Genomic DNA, 20184 nt, shown 5'->3' with positions numbered 1-20184 from the left:
TATAGGTAATAGTTTTTTTTTTTCAAAACTTGCAATACAAAAAAAAAGTTTAGAAAAAAAGCGAAACCTGTAAACCTAGAATATATTATTCTGAAGCGATCGACATAAAAACAAAGTGATTTGTTAAGATTTAGTTAATAGAATCCGTTTTCTCCCGAAATTGAATTTTGTAGAAAATGTACCGTTATTTCGTTGGGATCGCAAAGCTACTCTCCCCTCTTGAGTTTAAAAATAGATATTACCTAAACAGCTGCTTCTATTTCCACAGGCACCTTACAAATTCAGGCATAACATTTTTTAAATTGCACTCAAATAGTACCTAAATCCTTGGTGTACTACGAAGATGTTAGAAAAACGTGCTCAGCAAAGTATTCGTGAATTTGTTATAGCGCCTACTGTGATTCTGAGTCCATTGTGTGCTGAGCACTGCAACAATGCACCGAATGAACCTGAAATCATAAGCCTAGTAGGTAGGTAGCTTTACACGTGGCTGCCTTAGACAATCGCCTAATAATAACCATTCTAAAGTGGATATCTAGCAGCCAATTTATAGCTTGACTATAGGATTGCTGCTAGCCGTTTGCTGTTGCTACGTAATGCATTAGCATGAATTTATTAAGGATAGAAGTATATAAGGGAACGTCCAAACTAATATTCAAGCTGGTTGTACCAAAAAACTGCGTACATGTATACTAGCAAACTGAGTAGTTTAATATTTACAAATATAACTTAGTGCCAATATGTAGCATATGATAACTTAGTCGAACGTGATTTTCAACGCTTCAACGTGGTTACTAACAATAACATGTTTACCTATTCTATTTCTCCTAAAGAAACACGTGCATTGATATTTATTAGAAAACGTGAAGTTTACTAAGTAAAATCACGAGTTTACTTACACTTATTGTATTCACGGAATTCGCGGAAAAATCCCTTAAGATCAAATGTTCTTAAAAGTTTTGAAGATAAACACGAATGCTAACAGAAAGAATGACGTTGTATGTTGTTATATAATAAAGAAAAGTTGGCAGCGGAAAACATGTATGTATTGGCGTGTGTTCACTATTTATGGTGAGAGCTGATGCTTGTGCGTCTGTAGTCTTATAGTAAGGTAGGTAGCGTAGCTAGTCAGACCAAGATAAGTTGGCAGCGATTTTGACAGACCAGACGCTGCAAGTGTTATTTTAAACGTCATACTGCTATGAAATTATGACGTTCACTTAACACTTGCACAGGCTGGGCTATCAAAATCGCTGCCAACTTATCTTGATCTGACTCTAAAAATGTACATTAACGACATGAAATTATTGCATGCAAAACTTTCGTAGTTCGCTTGAAATTCATTTTTATAGTGACCACTAGTGAATAAAAATACAAAGAAGATTTTGCCAAATTTTTGGTGACCTCGCTTTGGGTATTATGTTACTGTCTTGTCTTGATCTATCAACTCACTTCCCACTTAACGATGAGAAAAAGCTTGCATAAATGTTTATTTTTATTCAGGGAAGAATGGTATAAAGAATTAAGGTATTGGTTGTACTACCTCAGTATTAAGAAGAGGCATGTTTAAGACAAATTTTAACGCTCTTTTTCTGACAATAGCCATAGAGTTTCAAGCAATTCAAATATATATCTTTGCCAGGATAGCCAGGTTGACTAGTGGGCCTTATACAGCACGCGGAACGAAGGTTGAGTATGGCTTGTCTAGAGAACTTGGGAACTGGTCTATCTGCCAAGCACTTATAGGTTCATTTAACATCCGAGGTGAGGGACCGGACCTAAGTACTGGCGCCATAGCAACTAGGCCCTGACACCCGTTTCATATTTCCTATTACCCCATTAGACTATATCGTCTTACATGTTATACATTACTGCGTTACATAAACAAAAGAGACTTATTTATTTCATTAACGAGCACTGTACTAAGTTCAAATATCGAAACCCATTCACACTTACCTGAGATCCGTGGGAGGAGCGGACGTAATGAGACGCTCATTGTCAAAGGAAATGCTCAAGTGCAGAAAAATCTTACTTCGTAACAGCAATAAAATTGCAAGTGCGGCAAAAAACGTTTTCTCTAACTAAGATCGAACAGAAATAAGACTGGGTGCTAGTCGAGTTAAATATTCCGAATCAAAACACTGCTGACGTAGAGATTAAAGAAACACGATTTATTTTTTAACTTTTCCGGTAAACATTATATACAAAATTGTAAATGGACGTCCGCTCGGACCGTAAATATATCTGAAGTAAATCAATAATGTTCAGAGTCGAAATACGCATTTAGTTTTATGATGATGGTCGAGGCGCGTTTATACTGATTTTTGCGGAGCATGCATCATCTGCGGGCGTACATCATTGAGATTTGAGAACCCGTACTGTAGTTAAAGTACTGGAAGATACTTAGAAATGTAGATTTCCAGTGAACACATTAGAGTAGCATTGAGATGAGAGTGAGCTGATGTTTCCAAATCTAATGAGTAAGACATTAATTGTAGCATCAATATCGTTCGCGTCGATTAGTGACACACGGATTTGTGTAATTTGATAAAATTTAATTAAATATTTTGGGTATTTAGTTTATTCTTATGCCGATATTTCATATTTGGCTACCTAAAATATTACAACAGTTTAATTCAATTGGAATTACTAACACAATATCGTTCGCTACGCCATTCCAACTAGGTACTACTACTCAGTATTAAATTACCTATGTTAACGGCACCAATCATGGGGCATTTAAATGAAAATTGGGAGTATTTTTGATATTTCACCGACACCTGTAATTTTTTATCGCTTTATTTGTTAAAAGTTGAATTTCCTATTCGTCCCTTATGTTTTCTATGTATATAATGAAAGTTGCTAAATTGGTTTCAATATTAATAACAAATTAAAACTTATGTTTTTTCCTCTAGTTATGGGATATATGGTGCCATTAATTTCCAAACTAACAAATATCAATGAAAAATTAAACTTAAGTAGCTCTTTGGTTCTTGTTTATGGTAAAATGCTAAAAGTTCATGGTAAATATTTATTTTACAGGATTCATCTATACCATTACTGGCTCCAGTCCCATAATAGGGGTGTTTACTATATAAATATAAATTCGATTACCTGCCTCAGTCGTTAGCTAACCCATTTCGATTTTACTTCGCGATTTCATCTTTTTATTCAGACAATAATTGATAAAATAAAAAATATCAGTCAATTGCTATTAAGCATTTTTTATTCGTGTCACAGGAATCTAATATCACCTGTCCACCAAATCATTTTGCTTGCGTAATTTTCATAACACGTGTCGTAAACTAATATTTTGCTGGTAAGGAAAAACAAAAATAGCCCAACAATTCGTGTAAAAGTTACTAGGTATAATTAATTAAGAAATTACATTCAAGAATCAACAGAACCTATAAACACAGAATGGAAAATGCATTCCAACAAAAACATTATACTGTAAAAAAGTTAGAAGATCCCATGTAGAGCCAAGCTTCTAACTCTACAAACGCTAACTTCACAAACTCTACACCTTATGTGGCTTAGCCGTTTCGTTACTACAAGAACTATTGTACCTACTTATAACAACAAAGTAATGAACAGTGAAAATACATTTTTCACCTTACGCCCATGTGACGGTAGCGAATCGGCCAAGCCACATAATTCCGAATAAGGTGTAGAGTTAGAAGTTTGGCTCTACATGAGATCTGATAACTTTTTAAAGTATAATGTTTTTGGTGGAATGCATTTTCCGCCGCGAGCCTTACGGTTTCGTCTCAGCAACATTTTACATAAAAATGTTTTTGGTGGGATTTCACTTCTTTTTGTAAGTTGCTTATGACCAGCGTTAGCCGGAACGTTAATACAATTGACCGTTAACCACTACAAATTGAGCAGTAAAGGGTGTACGGTTCAATTTGTAATGGTTAGTGGTCATGGTTGCAATTAACGTTCGGCCAACACTAACTATGACAATCTTTCATCCCCTAATTTAAAGGGTGGGAGGTGATTTACAAAAAATCTGAAATACGTTTTTTATTATTTACAACAGAGTCAATACATAAATTTTCAGACATCTAGCATCAAATTTTGCGGAAGCTTCATACAAACGTTCATTTAAGGGGTTGAGGGGTGAAAGTTCCAAGTTTTAGATTTTTTTGTTATTTGTGTACTAATACTAGCTTACATACCAAATTTCAGCTTTCTAGGACTTCAGGAAGGATCCTAAGAGTTTTGATGATCATCAGTGAGTGACTGAATGAATGAAGAGTGAGTCAGTGACGAAATCGGGTTATTTTAGATATCAATAAAATCTAAAGTATAAGAGCTATGTAATTGAAAATTCTATGTTTAATAAGTCCTGAGTCATCATATCCCGAGATTTTTGTTTATCTGGTATACCTAATCCAACCCAAGTTATAAGGTTTCAAAAAACCACGATGCGCTTCAAATAAGGGTAGGTAGTGCCCTTGCGCTTCGCTTGGCTCGTCTTGGCGGGGGCACTACCATGCCCCCATATTTGATTTGAAGCGTTTTTAAAGTCTAGTCGTAATTATAAAAATACTCATCCGAACGGTAAAACTTGACCTAACCTAAATATAATAATAACCGGCCAAGAGCATGTCGGGCCACGCTCAGTGTAGGGTTCCATAGTTACTCTTCCGTCACAATAAGCTAAACTGGAGCTTAAAGTATAGTAAATTGTTAACCAAGGGATGAAACGGTACCTTTCACCTGAGTTAAACAAATAGGCAAATTTGCATAATCAGTACCTAATTAAAATAAGTCTTTTTACTATGAAGGGAAACCTTTTTGCGATAACTCAAAAACAGCTAAACTGATCATGTCCGCTATAGTTTTCATTTAATGTCTTTCTTAAGCTCTACTTCCACGATTTTTTTCATATTTTTTGGACCTATGGTTCAAAAGTTAGAGGGGGGGGACACATTTTTTTTTTCTTTCGGAGCGATTATCTCCGAATATATTCACTTTATCAAAAAATATTTTTTGAAAACCCCCATTAGTTTTGAAAGACCTTTCCAACGATACCCCACACTCTAGGGTTGAAGCGAAAAAAAAATTTCACCCCCCCTTTAAAATTAAATTTTTCGATTTTATTGTACGACTTTGTCAGCTTTATTGATTTATATATCCATGCCAAATTTCAGCTTTCTAGCACTAACGACCACGGAGCAAAGCCTCGGACAGACAGACAGACAGACAGACGGACATGGCGAAACTATAAGGGTTCCGTTTTATGCCATTTGGCTACGGAACCCTAAAAAGAACTAACTTTCGATTGTAGACACTATAGGTAACGAGTTTCGGAATAGCTTTGTAAGGGACTCATATTATTTGTGCGTTTTGCTTCTTTATGTTTGATACAGCAGGTAGCCGCATACCGACATTCCTGGCCGGGTATTCACAGCGACTGTTCTTTTTGGTTTCGCGAGCGCCGGAATAATAGCTAGAGCTTACAAAAGAACCAGTTTAAGGTAATATTTAGACTCTCAATAACTGTAGTAGACCGAGGTGAGTCGGATCACAGGGCGAAGTGGATCAAGATAAAAAATCCGTTGATGTTTGAAATTTCATTAATATGAGCGCACTAAAATAGCACCGAAGATCTCTTCTCTTAGCTTGCGATGCCGGTCATAATCATAAGCAATATTTAGATATCAACGTTTTTTTAGTCTGATCCAATTCACTCTGTGATTCGATTCGCCTCAGTCTACACTATTATTTTGTAATCGGACAGCGAACTTATACTGGCTTGACTCGGTGAGCGATTGGAACGAAGATTGTAGCGGGCACTAACCCATCTATCTAATTCACATAAAATTGTCTGGACTATGAGCTCCTCGCTTGCGATCCTTGCGATAACCTTAGGAACTATAATTGAAGATCACTTTTAATATTAAAGGTATATTGCAATTTTTCAATAAAAAATCACGTATCTATTTTGGTTTATCCAAAAATGCACTAACGAAAGGGATAAATGAATGAGTATTAGAGTGACTTTCCATCTTTGATCTATATGTCATCCCTATATTGGACGTGGCTCCAGTAATGGGATAGTACAAAATAAGTCATATAAAATAAGTATTTATCATCTGTTCTTAAACACTGGCAACATTTTACCATAAACAAAGAGCCACAGAACTGCTTACGATTGAAGTTTGTTTGTTTTAAAATTAATGGCCATGACTGATGGCGATGGAGCAAAAAAAACATGGCTTTATTTAGTTAATATTATTGAAACCAATTGCATTATCTTTCATTAAATACATCAAAAACATAAAGGACGAATAGGACATTCAACTTTTAACGTATAAAGTAGTAATCATTTTACAAGTGGCGGTGAAATATCGAAAATATTTGTTATTGATATGCTTACAAAATTATTCTACATAAGTTGCGTTCTACTTTATAAGATTACTCGTCATCCTGACGTAAATAAAATAATTATCGTGCATTACAACGTGCAGAAGCGAAAATTTTGGATTGAAAAATATTTAATCTCAATTGTTCATATTAGCAAAGTTTACTGTTATTTAAATAAGCCTCATATTGTTTTTAATCTGTCTAATGCATGTTTCCGTTTAAATAGATAAATCAGTCTAACTACGTCGTCATAAACTTGTGGCTCTTATGTTGGAGGCCAATTCAAATTTACACTGTGAAATCAAAATGATGTCAGTCGCGCGTGCATTTCACTCGTACTTGTCCGTGCATGTATTGGAGCGAGCGAGCACGAGCATGTTATATAGATATCTTTTGATGTCACAATATAAATTTGAATTAGCCTCCATTATTTCAATTCCTCAGGACGCACGGACCCCCACAGACCCGAGACCGGATATTCCTGTATGGCCCGTCTGGCATATCATGCTTGTGGAAAACAAGGCAAAAAAGACCTTATTATTTATGGTATCTTATAAGTAATATTAAAGTACAGGGTTTAATACTAGTTCATTTTAAAGGGACTGGAGTTTACAATACACGGTGACAACATGGTGACAACAGACATTCGGAATCACTTGCATTATGATAAGATGTAGGCATATCATTATACGTTATCTTAATTATCTTACAGAGTTACTTACTTAAACGAGATTTCTGCTTTATGGTATTTATATTTTACTTACCTGATGAGTTTATTTAATTATTTACCTAAGTACTTTTAATTTGAGAGACGAAATATATTATGTAACTATAGGCACTTATTTGATAATTATGTTTATTAAGTTGGTAAATGAGATAGGACGCATTTCAGTGTTTGACAAATTATTTTATTATTCGTATGATTTTCCTAGTATGTATGTATGAAGTTTTAATAACTACACAACTAAATGAATCTCAAATCGGAAACAGGATACCGACGAACCCAAACGAATTCCAACTAATTCTTGTACCCCCATATGGGTTCAAAGAGGTAAAAGTCGCATTTCTAAACCGCATAGGGTAAACAAGTAAATGCAACCTTAAGACGCAAAGATAAGGAGTAGAAATTGAAGAAATAAAATATTTTGTATCTTTACGATTGCCAATAAACTATTTCTTATGAATATATTATTTCCTTCTCAGTGTAAATGCTTTTTATAGACAAGCTATTGTTCTGGCTGACTAGTTGGGTAAAGGTTAACGTACCGGGTGCATGTGCAGTGAACGCACTCCGGGAGAGCCATGAGGGTCAACGGCCGACTGCGAAGGGTTCGCAACTTTAATTCAGTCGATTGAGCTTGCCGGTGACCTCTTTATATGCGGAGCATGTCGACAACTTTAAAACGCTTGAGATCACGCAATTCGAACAAGGAACGGGTTTTGAGCTATTTTGCACTTAAACGTTAGGAAATGATATGATTTATATATCTGGGGGCAAGGTAGAGCCCCCGCGAAGGCGAACAAAGCGAAGCACAAGGGCACTCACTACCGACCTTTTCTCGAAGCGCTTCGTCGTTTTTTTGAACCCTCATAGCTTAATCGGAGTTCAAGCTTTGATCATACAATCATACAACAAGAACTTAGCTCAGTAGATTAGTTTTTGCGCGTCATAGTGAACCGCACTGACCAATTTCAATTTATTTAAACGTAGATGATGACTTATGTAAATGATTAATGTCAATGAGTCGGTCACAGTTTTGCGACTACGTAACGTTCAATCCAAATTGGGCACGATCTTGAAAACTTGTCAAAAAGAATCGGACACAATTTCCGTATTTTAAATGTTTTAGGGTTTCCCCGTTTTTTAACTTTTCTTTGGGTGATGATGATCGTACAAAGAAGACATATTTGATAATGTAATTTCCAATATATCTATAGAATCTACCTCCTCCTTATGTTAGCGATTTATTGGTATTTCATCCTGAATTGAGTGTCGTAACCGAACGGTCTCTTTGCGCTTACGACACTCAGTCCGACAATAATTTAAATTATTCTAAACATAAAAACTCGGGCTTTCAATCATTTGTAATTTCTATTTTCGATTTCCGCGGTAGCCTCTCTGATCTAGTACATACTACAATACGTCTTAATGAACTCACTCATCAAATCTTCTCTTCTTCGAAAGTAAAATAAAATATAAACTTACAGCGTCAGTGGCGTGACCACAGCACACGACGTAGGCGTTCTCAACCCATCGGGAAAGTCCTGTGTTGGACGCTCGGAGACGGTCGAATCTGATCTAGACCACTGCGGATCTGTAACAAAACAATATTTACTTATTAAAAAATAGTTTAAAACAAAACAATCCAAACATGAAATATATCTAACTTTATACCGAACACCGTGGGCTCGAATAACCAGACAGATTTTAAAGATATTCGTGTATTCGCTTGACCGCATTTAGAGTCTAAAATTTATGTCATACAAAGTTTCTGAAATCGGTCTTGTTTTAGAGGTAATGACAATTCTTGTGAAAAAAAAATGCGTGGTTAACATCTGTAAGGTTACTCAAGCCCACGTTTCAATTCCCGCTGTGTAGGTAGATGTTAAATTTTGATTGTAGATCTTTGTTGTAATAAAATTAAATCTCACGTACAGCTGGCGCGTTTTTATCGTCAGTCACCAAGTCTGTCACGTTCTAACAAGTAGATAAGTGCGAAAGTGACGCATGACACAATATGCGATAAAGATGCGACCATGCTATCCGTGCGGCTTGGACTATATTATACATCAAGACTCTCTTCGAAGAAACATGCGATCAAGATTTAATTTATGTTTATCCGCTTAGGAGCTATTTTAGCCCAAACACAGATAACTGATTACTAAATCCTAAACCTAGTAATTTTTCTGTGTAAGACTCTCCGAAGGAACATGCGATCAAGACTTAATTTTATGTTTATCCGCTTAGGAGCTATTATAGCCCAAACACAGATAACTGATTACTAACTCCTAAACCTTGTAATTTTTCTTTGACACTTTCGCTGCCAAGATCCCGCTAGTCGGGTTCATTATTTATAGAAACTCGGAAGTTTGGCACTGACAATTATAATAACTCATTGTTATGTGTATAACTAAAATACTAGGTAGGTTAGGTTAGGTTAGACTCTCCGAAGGAACATGCGATCAAGACTTAATTTTATGTTTATCCGCTTAGGAGCTATTATAGCCCAAACACAGATAACTGATTACTAACTCCTAAACCTTGTAATTTTTCTTTGACACTTTCGCTGCCAAGATCCCGCTAGTCGGGTTCATTATTTATAAAAACTCGGAAGTTTGGCACTGACAATTATAATAACTCATTGTTATGTGTATAACTAAAATACTAGGTAGGTTAATACAATTAACAAAATTAGGTACGGTCACGTCTGAAAATATCGATACGAAAAAACTTTATTGCCCATATATTAAGGTAGTGTGTGTATACATATTTTTTGTACCGATATTTTCAGACGTGACTGTGCCATAATTATGATGTAATAATAAAAATATTTTTTATTGTTTAGAGGAGTTCTCCCTGATCTAAATCTAAAATGTACCTAATTTACTTCCGTCTATGGGTGTATGAACGCCCAATTTAAATAACAAATGACATAACGGGTAACAAATCCTACCCGTTTTTGACTGATGTGAAATTTGGTAATGCATAATAGACACAGGTCATAATTTATGTTGTCAATTTAGGCAAAGTCCATATTATTCGATTTTGATTGAGAACGTATGTGTACGTCGCATAACAAAAACAAATGACTGTCACGAATCTTGGCATGATCAATTGATAAAACTTGACATTATTGTGACGCATGATAGTAGGTATCTTAACGCTACACAAGTTGAAAGGTCGAAATGAGTGTTTCAAATCTACATTGCTTCTATATGACTTTTATAAAAATGTCCACCACTTAGCTATACGTTTCCGCAGTCCGTGTCGTCTATCTGGCGGTTTCAAATGTTTCAATGGCCTACGATTATACAGGTGCATCATTATCCCCGGGTTGGAGCCGGGTACGTCCTTAAACTACGTCTAAAAGAGTGGTATGGGCATTGTGAATGTCATCTCGCTTTGTGTGGTAGCGCAAAGCACAGCGGATGTCACTCCAGATCTAGAGCAGAGCCCAACTGGGAAAGTACTACCTTACAGAAAACCGCAGCTAAATAACACTAGACCCTACTTATAGTGTTGTGTTCCTGCCGGTAAGTATGGTTGCCAGAGCTCAACGAGGGTGCGGAGTTAAGGTCGGCAACGCTCATGTAACTCCTTTGGAGTTGCAGGCGCACATAGGCTACGGAAACTGCTTACCATCAGGCGGGCCGTATGCTTGTTCGCCACCGACTGGAGAGATTCGCCAGAGAACTGACCTCACCTGCGATAGCAACAACCAATGGTAATTACACGGTTGAAGGCAGGTTGAAGGCGCCATTGGGACTTTAAAATTTTGATTTTGATTCATGCGAACAAGATGCGCAATGAAATTTAAGACCATATGTTTAAAGTGGGAATATGACTCCGGGGCCACCTTGGTGCGCCCGCGCCGCTAATGATCATCTTATCTCGTCTCCGCATTGTTTGTTTATGCTAACAGGTGATCACCGGCATTAGGGTCGAGTTACTGACGCCCGCCATATTAGCATGTAGTTGCCAACTGGCGTATGTGTAAGGCATCCAATATCGGACGATTTTCAATACCGGTATCAAAGATATATTTAACTCCGTATAAGATAAATAAAGTGTAAGCAAAAAACGTGCCTCGATAAATCAAGAAAATTTTATACTTGAACCGATGGCAATATACCTTTGGCCGATACTCGAGTAGATAGCGACACCGTTTGACAATTAACACATATTATTGAAAGAATATGGCTCTAATAGCCATATGTCATTCTACGAGTTTTAGTCCTGTGTCGAAAGATAGCAGTAAATTTAGTTGACTACAAAATTTACTGTGACAATACGCCTATAATACTCGATTCTCTTTGCCGGTAATAAGTCATTACTATTGGTCTCGCCTTTAAAGAAAGTCAGAAAATCCAGGGTAACATTCCTTTTTCTGGACACTTTCTGCTAAGAGGTACACAGGAATGAATATATTATTTTCCTCTTCTAGGAATGTTTTGTCTCCCGTAGCAGCAAGAACGCAGCTAGTGTCCGGATATATTTAATAACCCCTTATATATTAATACACATAGAGATATTCGCCACTACTAAAAGGCTTTTGCATGGTATATGTTTATCGTTTCAAACATGTAACGAGACAAAATAGCTTCATGTAAACAAATATAACACACTTTGCCTTGGCTTTGATGATGGAGAAAGGTGTCTTATCTAGATAATTATATACCTATTCAAAGGGAAAGTCTTTTTACCTATAGAACCAGTGCGTTTATATTATACTGCATTGGAAAATATAAAACCAGGGTTAAATAATGCTATATTCTTAAATAAAATTTATTTAGGTATCCATGCGTCTTTTTTTATTGCAATGTTCATTAAGATCCGAATTCTTTGAGGTTTTAACAGTAGTTGAATTGTTTACTCTATTCGACCATGTAGTCGTTAAAGTCATTTATTTTAGTGATACGGTCATCACAACATTTGATTAAAAACTCGTGGAATAGCGCATCACAATTTTGTTTAATAACAGTGCAATTTTTTTGGGTTCTGATCTGGGCTTTATTTTTAAATACCTAAAGAGAATATACTTAGGTAAGTATTATTGCACAACACTAAATTAGAATAACGCTAAGTCTATAAGATTAGTATAGCCAAGTTACATTTTGTACACATTCGCGAATGACATTGGGTGATAATGCCGGCCTCTTTGGTAATATTGAGTCACCGAGCTCCAATGTCAACGATTCTGTACCCCTAGTGTAAATAGATTCGATTTTGAAACGTGACGTACGCGTTTGCGTTTAGTCTCATTTTGTATGGGTTTTTGAACAGCACGCCAAGCGGGACGTTTTGGAAACTCAAAATCCTATACAAAATGAGACTTAACGCAAACGCGTTCGTCACGTTATGATGTCGATCAAAGTTACACTAGGGGTACTGATCTCAAGGAGTTTCTTGTATTGTTGTCGGTTACCTAGTATCAAGTATACGACGGTTGTTGGTTATCTTATTGGAGCGAAAAAAAGTCTATCAATGGTTAATTAAAATTAATAAGTTATTACTAATGCTACTTACTAGTATGGCTGCTTTTATTTCAGAGCTAAGCTGTGTTGCATGTCTGTACAGGGAACAGATACTTAACTTCGTAGTTCACTAGTGAAAATCTTATACCTTTAAACGAGCAATTCTTGTATATATATATATATATATATTTCTGTGATCTCGGAAACGGCTCTAACGATTTCGCTGAAATTTGGTATATGGGGGTTTTTGGGGGTATACAATCGATCTAGATTAGTCTTATGTTTGGGAAAACGCGTGTTTTCGAGTTTTCATGCGTTTTTCGTTCGACGCAGAATATGGTCGCTAATTTCTTGTTGCCGGCCGCTGTCCGTCTGGTCCAGCGGGTTAAGACGCGGACTGCTAAACGAGTGTTACGGGTTCGAATCTCGCCCGGTGACTAACTTTTGTTTTTTTTTTATATGTTCAAGTTTATATATAATTTTTTAATTTTTATTGTTTTAGACAAGTTTAATTTAGTAAAAAAATTTAGTTAAGATTATCACCTATAGACCACCATATTACAATAAATAGTTATAACCGAGCAAAGCTCGGTCGCCCAGGTATATTATATTAAAGACTCATGTTTATTTTATATCACTTTCTTTAAAGTACCCATTTGTATACTCGTTGCTGTTTTTATTTTAACCTCGAAGTTACAATAACGGTTAAGTTCTTGACTCTCATCTCTTATTTAGATAAAAATTGTTTTCCTTTTTTGAGCTTACCAATATTCTGATATAATAATGTAATTGATTGAAATGATTAAATAACAGCATATAGTACTCGTAAGTACTTTAAACTAAGTATTTATATTCTCCTCTTATCCAGGTACCGTGCTTAGAATTTCAAAATGTAGCTACATGTTTCACGCTATACGTGTGATGATACTATGACACACGCTATTATAACTACAATCAGAGATAAATATTGTATTGCACTTGTAAAAAGTGTATAAAATGCGAATTTTTGTAGGTATTCTCTTCCAGCAAAAAAAATCAATAATGCGAGTATCAGAAATGTGCGAGGAATCATTAATTGAGGACACAAAATATGTTAAGTTTAACTTTCTTGTACTTAGTTGCTATCTATATAATATATTAAATAATATACACGTTCATACGTAGGTATACATAAAACCATAATTATACAGCGCGTATTTTTGATACGACCACATAATCAAAGGGCAATTAGTTAAGGCTGTAATTAACACATAGGTGTTATAAAAAAATGGACGACTTTTATTTTTGCATACAAAATAATTCAACAAGCAATGTATAACTACTTTGTTTAAACTCAAAACGTCTCATTAATGACGCGACGTCACAACTGTCACAAGTGATCATGATGTACCAAATACATTACCGCTCGAAAAAAATGCAAAAATTAATGCTCTGGTAGTGAAGACAACTAAAAAAATCTTTCAGTTGTTTTATAGCACTAAAACCTACGTCTAGTTTAAGTTTGAGGTTATATCAAAAATACACACTGTATTAATAATATCCTGATGTCCTGACACGTGATGGCAACCTGCTGTCATTCAGGGTCATTGACTTCAGACCATAGTCTTAGTCACGGTTACCAAATAGTTGTATAAAGAATTCTAATATAAGAGACGATAATGGTACCATTTGGATTTGAAACTCTAGGTCCATGGCGTCCCTGCGCGCACTATTTTTTTGGAGAAATCGCGAAACGTCTGGTTGACGTAACTGGTGACCGAAGAGCTGGCGGCTTCCTCGCACAACGTATCAGTATTGCGATACAACGAGGAAATGCCGCCAGCATCCTTGGTACAATGCCTCAAGGGCCTACTTTAGATATAAGCTAGTTTTAGTAATCATCTGTATATATCCATTATGTATATTGTTATTGTAAATAAATATTATTTAATGATAAAAAATAAGAGACGATGAAAATATTCTGAAGCTAAATGAACTAGAAGACTATTAGCCACTAGGTTTACTTCGTTACTAGATACAACGAGATATGGTGATGTACTTTTAGTAATTATCTGCATAATTAGCTCTAATTGAACAGGCATGTGATTCATGCGTGTTCTATTTGTAGTTTTACTATTCATGGGAAGATTACCCTATACTTTATAATGTAATATAGTATATAATTATTTTATAATTACCAAGAGCCAATCATCATAAAAATAGGGGCTAATTTATGGACGTCGTCGAGAACACTTTATTCTAAGGTTATGTATTTAAAATAATAATTACGTGATTATGTATGTGTTACTTTCGTTTCGGAAATTAAAGAAAGAGACGAATATTCGGAATATAATGGTAACTGTATAGTTTTACGTATCATTGAGTATATCATCGGGTGAGTTAGTTATTCCATGCCTACCATACGTGCTTTGCGGAGGAAAACGAGCGATAATTTTAACCGAGTTTTTCGACACCGCTCTGCTTCTAGTCTAGTACCTACTGACGCTTAGTTGAAAAGATGTCTTTGTAATTGTTGATGATCGGGACGGCATGAGTGTAGCTGTAGCAGGTTTTTATATAATTAATTTAGGAATTTAGGCACGGAGATAAAGATAAATGAGACGACGGTGTTCACATAAAAGACAATTTTTTTTTTCTTTATCTTAGACCAACACCTATACCATAGACAACACAACAGCCTTATGGTATGATTTTATACCAGCATCTGTAACTACTTACATATGTACAATCGAATATGATTGAAGTTCAAACGCGAATAGCGTTTACAGTGTAACAGGCGTAAATGTTTTAAATACACAGACACAACGGAAATACCAGTCACGTTTCAATCACTTTGATTCTTATGCCCATAACTACAGTAAAACGGGAGATTAGAACGAGGGAGTAACTATTATAGAGTAATTGCACAATAATATTTTGATATACACATTATAGTTAATAGTACAAAATATTTAATCGACATATATTTGTTGACACAGTTCCAAGATGTAAGATATAAAATGATCAGCGAACGGATTTTAGTTTTTGCAATTTGTCGACAAAAGTCTTAGAATTAGAATTAAATATATAAACCAGTATTCTATAAAACATAATAAATTGACATCGCATGAAAATAAGGAATAAGCCTGAATCTAGGCTTTATTATGCTAAAAGAAACGATAGGGAATAATTAAACGACAAAGTCAAATTTATGACAAGTAACAACCCACCTAGTGGGTTGTCCGGCATCTGAGCAGAACTTACGAACGCCCAGTAGGCTGCAATGTTCTTTCTTTAACACATTCCTGGTTGTGAATGTGTTAAAAAAAACATCAAATAACAAAGTCTTTATGACAACTAACAACCCACCTAGTTGGTTGTCTGGCATGTGAGCAAAAGTTACAAACACCTACTAGGCTGTGATGTTATTTCTTTAACACATTCACTACCAGGAAAGTGTTAAAGAAAGAACATCGCTGCGAATGTTCGTGAAACGCAAATATTTTCCAAACAAAATATTTAGATACCTAACTGTAGTACTTACTCTACCTAAATTTAACAAAGTAAGGAGATAATGCTGCAACTATTTACGATTTTTGCACGATATTTTATCTATCTATCGTATCTTATCATAAATTCAACATCCTCAAAGTTACGCAAAAACGCTGAGGAATTTTTATCACGTAATTCATCAGGTTGCAGATAGCTGTCACTCACTTTCGACTTTACGCTAACATTGCTATAATATTTTCCCATTCGTTATAATTATCACGTTCGGCGAATGTTTTTTGATCTACGGTCAAAATACAAGAGAGAGATAAGCCCGTGGCAACCAATAGGTTTAAGTACTCGTATATCTTATCTTAGCTATATTTTATCAGGTATCTTATTTCGGCTAGCGACTGAGCCGGATTCACCGTACTTTATTACATCTTTATATTACGTTTAAGAGGGAGTGATTAACGAGAAAATTAGAAGGAAGGAAAGATATGACACGTGAAACTTGCGACAGGAGACATGTGTGTCGCGCGGGTTTTTACATTTTATCTCAATTAGTCATTTTATACTCCTGTTTAACAATGATTCGTCAGATTCCTTGGCTATATCACTAGCTATATACAAGAATTAAACTGCTGTGGTTTGCAGGATAAAGATATGCAACTGAAAATACAAAATGTTATTTTTTCTATCGAGCCAACTTTTACCTTTTAAGATTTTGGTTGGAGTCTGCCCTTGGCAATATGATCTAGTTTCGTGTGAAATTTTTCATATTATTTTCCCTTGATTAAAACGTGTAAAAACCTAATATAAAACTACAATTTTGTGCTATCTTCTTAGTGTATTAGGGTAAGTAGGGTAGGGTATGGTTTTAGGAACGCTTTATTCTTTTTTTTATTTGTGGTCATGGAACGGGACTTAATTTAGTCTAGTACCTTTTATGTAAGTACTCATCAATTCAAAATGTAAAAGCTTATCGGGCCTGGTTTATCCATCACTTATGAACATACTCCAACAAATTTAATTACCTTTAGTTGGCTATAATTAATAATTTGGCAGTGCGGTTTGGTATACGTACTACGGTGTTGGAATTGTTGCAAATAGAATATCTGACGCGGTAACAATAACAACTCAAAAAACTAAACTAACACAAATTAAAAAAATAAATTTATTGTAATATCCTTATCCTAGCCTATCCTGAAAACGCCATGGCGATTAGGGGCATTTCCTAATCACAATAGTTAATCTCAGTATCGGTTGTCTCTGATAACTTGATAAGTGTAGTGTAACCAATAGAAATGTTTATTTGCCTCGTAGGAATTTCAATCAGGTAGAGCTAAATTATGCTGGAAAAAAAAGGTTTTCGATTTATGCTTAAGGTTTTCCTTGTTGTTAACTGCTTAAAGCATGATTGATTGATTGAATAAAATAGTTTTGCGTGACTCAACTCAACAAGCGACCTAGAAAATCAGAAATATTTTAACTGGTTTTAAAAACATAAGCGCTCTTTAGATGTGAATAGACCCCTTATTTATTTAGTAGGTCTTACCTATAGGTACCTTGTATGTAATATGCCCATGCTTTTTTTTCTTTTGGCTGTGTTTGTATACACGATAATGATTATTTTTTCAAAAATTTAACAAAGTAGCATGTTCCTTACGTGTGTTACCCTCTTTAGTTACATTGTATATTATCTTAAAATGTAGGTATGTACATATTTAAATGGTTTTGGTTTTCCTTATTATTCTCCAAACATGCAGTAAATGGTTTGTAACTAATCATTTTGACAGTGTTCTAATGTGAATAGTATAATGCTTCACCTTGAATGTCATTTAGAAATTATTTTTACACGAACCGGAAGAGTTTTGCAATTGTTATTTATTTCAAATGACTGCTGTCTAGACATAGAATATGACATTCTCAAGTAAAAGGTACCACATTGTTGCTAAATAAAGACTAAATTTGCTCATATTTTTACTTGTTAGAGTGTCCTTATGGAAAATGACAATGTGGTACCTTGTGCTTGAAAACATCACAAAATGTATTCTTCTTATTGGTCTTTATCAGTAAAACAACGTAAGTTTGTTAGCAAGTGCTTCTGGGATTCAAATGAGATTATTTTATTTAAAATGCTCTACCTAAAATGGAGATCGGGAGGTAGGAAGGTAACTAATTTATACATATTTAGGTATGTTAAAAAAAATAATGGGATGTTTGCGTATAGAAATTGCTATACGCAAACATTCCATATGCCTTTCTCTTTTAATGTTTGATACACTGGTGCGTAAGTATGTAGAGTCAAATTGCGGGCACTCTGCTAGCTAATTGACCACTTAAATATCGGTGGTATGGCAACTGGCCCCACGGCGTGGTCTAAATTTATCCACCACGTGCGTGGACCGAATGCTGGGACATTGTGCGATTGTGCGGTCCACAAACCGAATGGGGTCAAGTACCCTGTCTAGACGCCAATCGTTCACTGAATGCAATTCATACTTTTTGTAAGGAAACTATCAACTCAACTTAACTCAAGGCTGTACGCACTAAATACATAAAATACTACACAGATTTTTTTGTCTCGCATGAACAATTTAATATTTCTGCCGCACAAAACACGACTTTGTATTGAAACAAGCCACCAAAGAGAAAGTTAACTTAAGGACGCAGTAATCAAATGAAATCTATATACAAGAAATCCGTTTGACGACATAACACGATTCTCGGAAATTTTCTTATCACGGAAAACCCGTGGAACGTGAGAAAATTGTGCAATATGGAAATGTTGGACTTACGTTTTCATCGGTTTTCCTCTCGAACTTCTGAAGGTTCTTAATGGATAGCAGCAAGGCGACTACATTTGAATAGACACTGTTAGAGGGCTTTCGTGCGAACTACAATGAGCCCAGGAGAACACGACCGCTCGGTGTTACATCGAACTGACGTATGACGCGTGAGCGCGGGCGCCGGCGGCGGGGCGGCGCACGCGCCCGCCGCGGCCCCAGCACGACGACGACACTATGTGACATTCCTGTTGCATACTAATCACAGTAAGTAATCGAACTAGTATAATAGCCCTCTTAAAGTTTCTAAGGACCTGGGGGCCCAGTTACACTGGATCTACTATAAACTGGACTCATTGGCATTGGCACTTGCCTATCTACTGGAATACCTTCCAGGCTGCCTGATATTTTCTTCGCTAAGCATTGTGAATAAGAGCCAAATCCATATATTTTTCTGTACCACGGTACTGTTGTACAGTACCATACAATTATTCAATAAATTATTATTTTCACTTCTTAGCTCGTCATGATCATAAAATGGCTTCTAATGCTCTATAGGAGTAAAAATTAAATGTAGAGCCAAATGTATATATAAAAACTTTCAAACTATCCAAAACAAAACGGTTTACAAATTAACGGTCGCTTTTAATACGTAACCATGAATTTATTAAAAAAAAATGTAAATATTAAAGAAGCCTTACTTAGGATTTTTATTTTTGTAATGTCTATTAAGAGTATTAAGACGCTTTCGTCGGGGACGACCGCCCCGAAACCGTCATTGCTCTTAAGACATTTGCCTAGATATGGCAAAAAAAGGCTCGGCTATCATTTCTCCGAACCCTTTATAGTGCACACCCTATAACATCGTCATTTTGTTTTATATTTCTTATGCATCGCCCTATAGCATCGTCATTTTGTTTTTTTTTAGACTTAGAGGCGATTAGACTTGAATCTTGAAATTATATGGTTATTTAAAGCTTTGCTTAACAATAGTATGAATTTTCTGAAATAATTTTTAGGCTTCAAACCCTTATCTGTTAAACAAAAGCCTTTGTTTCCGCCTTTCCTCTCCTTTATGCGAGAGGTCAGCTCCTGTATAAGGCATGTGGCAAAGCAAAAATGTCCTTTAAAAAGCAACTATATTCTAGCAGTATTAAGGATCAAATCTATGTAATAATATGAACGCTCGCCTCCGTTGAGGTAGTCAATTGTCCTACATTACCAAAACATGAGATGTTACATAGATTTGAACCTTAATACTATCACGATACAGTTGCTTTATAAACAGCATTGTTGCTTTACCAAGTGTTTAACCCGGGAGCTGACCGCTCGCATAAAAGAAACAATGAATTTT

At 35.6% G+C, this 20184-nt stretch overlaps 1 protein-coding gene across 1 annotated transcript in view; it reads right to left on the bottom strand.

The window, feature by feature from the left end:
• LOC133524142 (putative phospholipase B-like lamina ancestor) overlaps positions 1-19001 on the bottom strand; it is a 29766-nt gene extending 10765 nt beyond the window's left edge. The window contains exons 1-2 of the mRNA XM_061859999.1: positions 18843-19001; positions 8585-8693 (exon numbers count right to left, since the gene is read on the bottom strand). The gene's annotated coding sequence lies outside the window, so the exon portion shown is untranslated. The remainder of the gene's footprint in view (positions 1-8584; positions 8694-18842) is intronic.
• Between the last annotated feature and the right edge of the window lie 1183 nt (positions 19002-20184).

This window comes from Cydia pomonella, chromosome 13 (genome assembly GCF_033807575.1).
Source record: "Cydia pomonella isolate Wapato2018A chromosome 13, ilCydPomo1, whole genome shotgun sequence".
NCBI lineage: Eukaryota > Metazoa > Arthropoda > Insecta > Lepidoptera > Tortricidae > Cydia > Cydia pomonella.
Note: the sequence above shows the minus strand (reverse complement) of the source record. Positions and strands in the feature narration are given on the sequence as shown.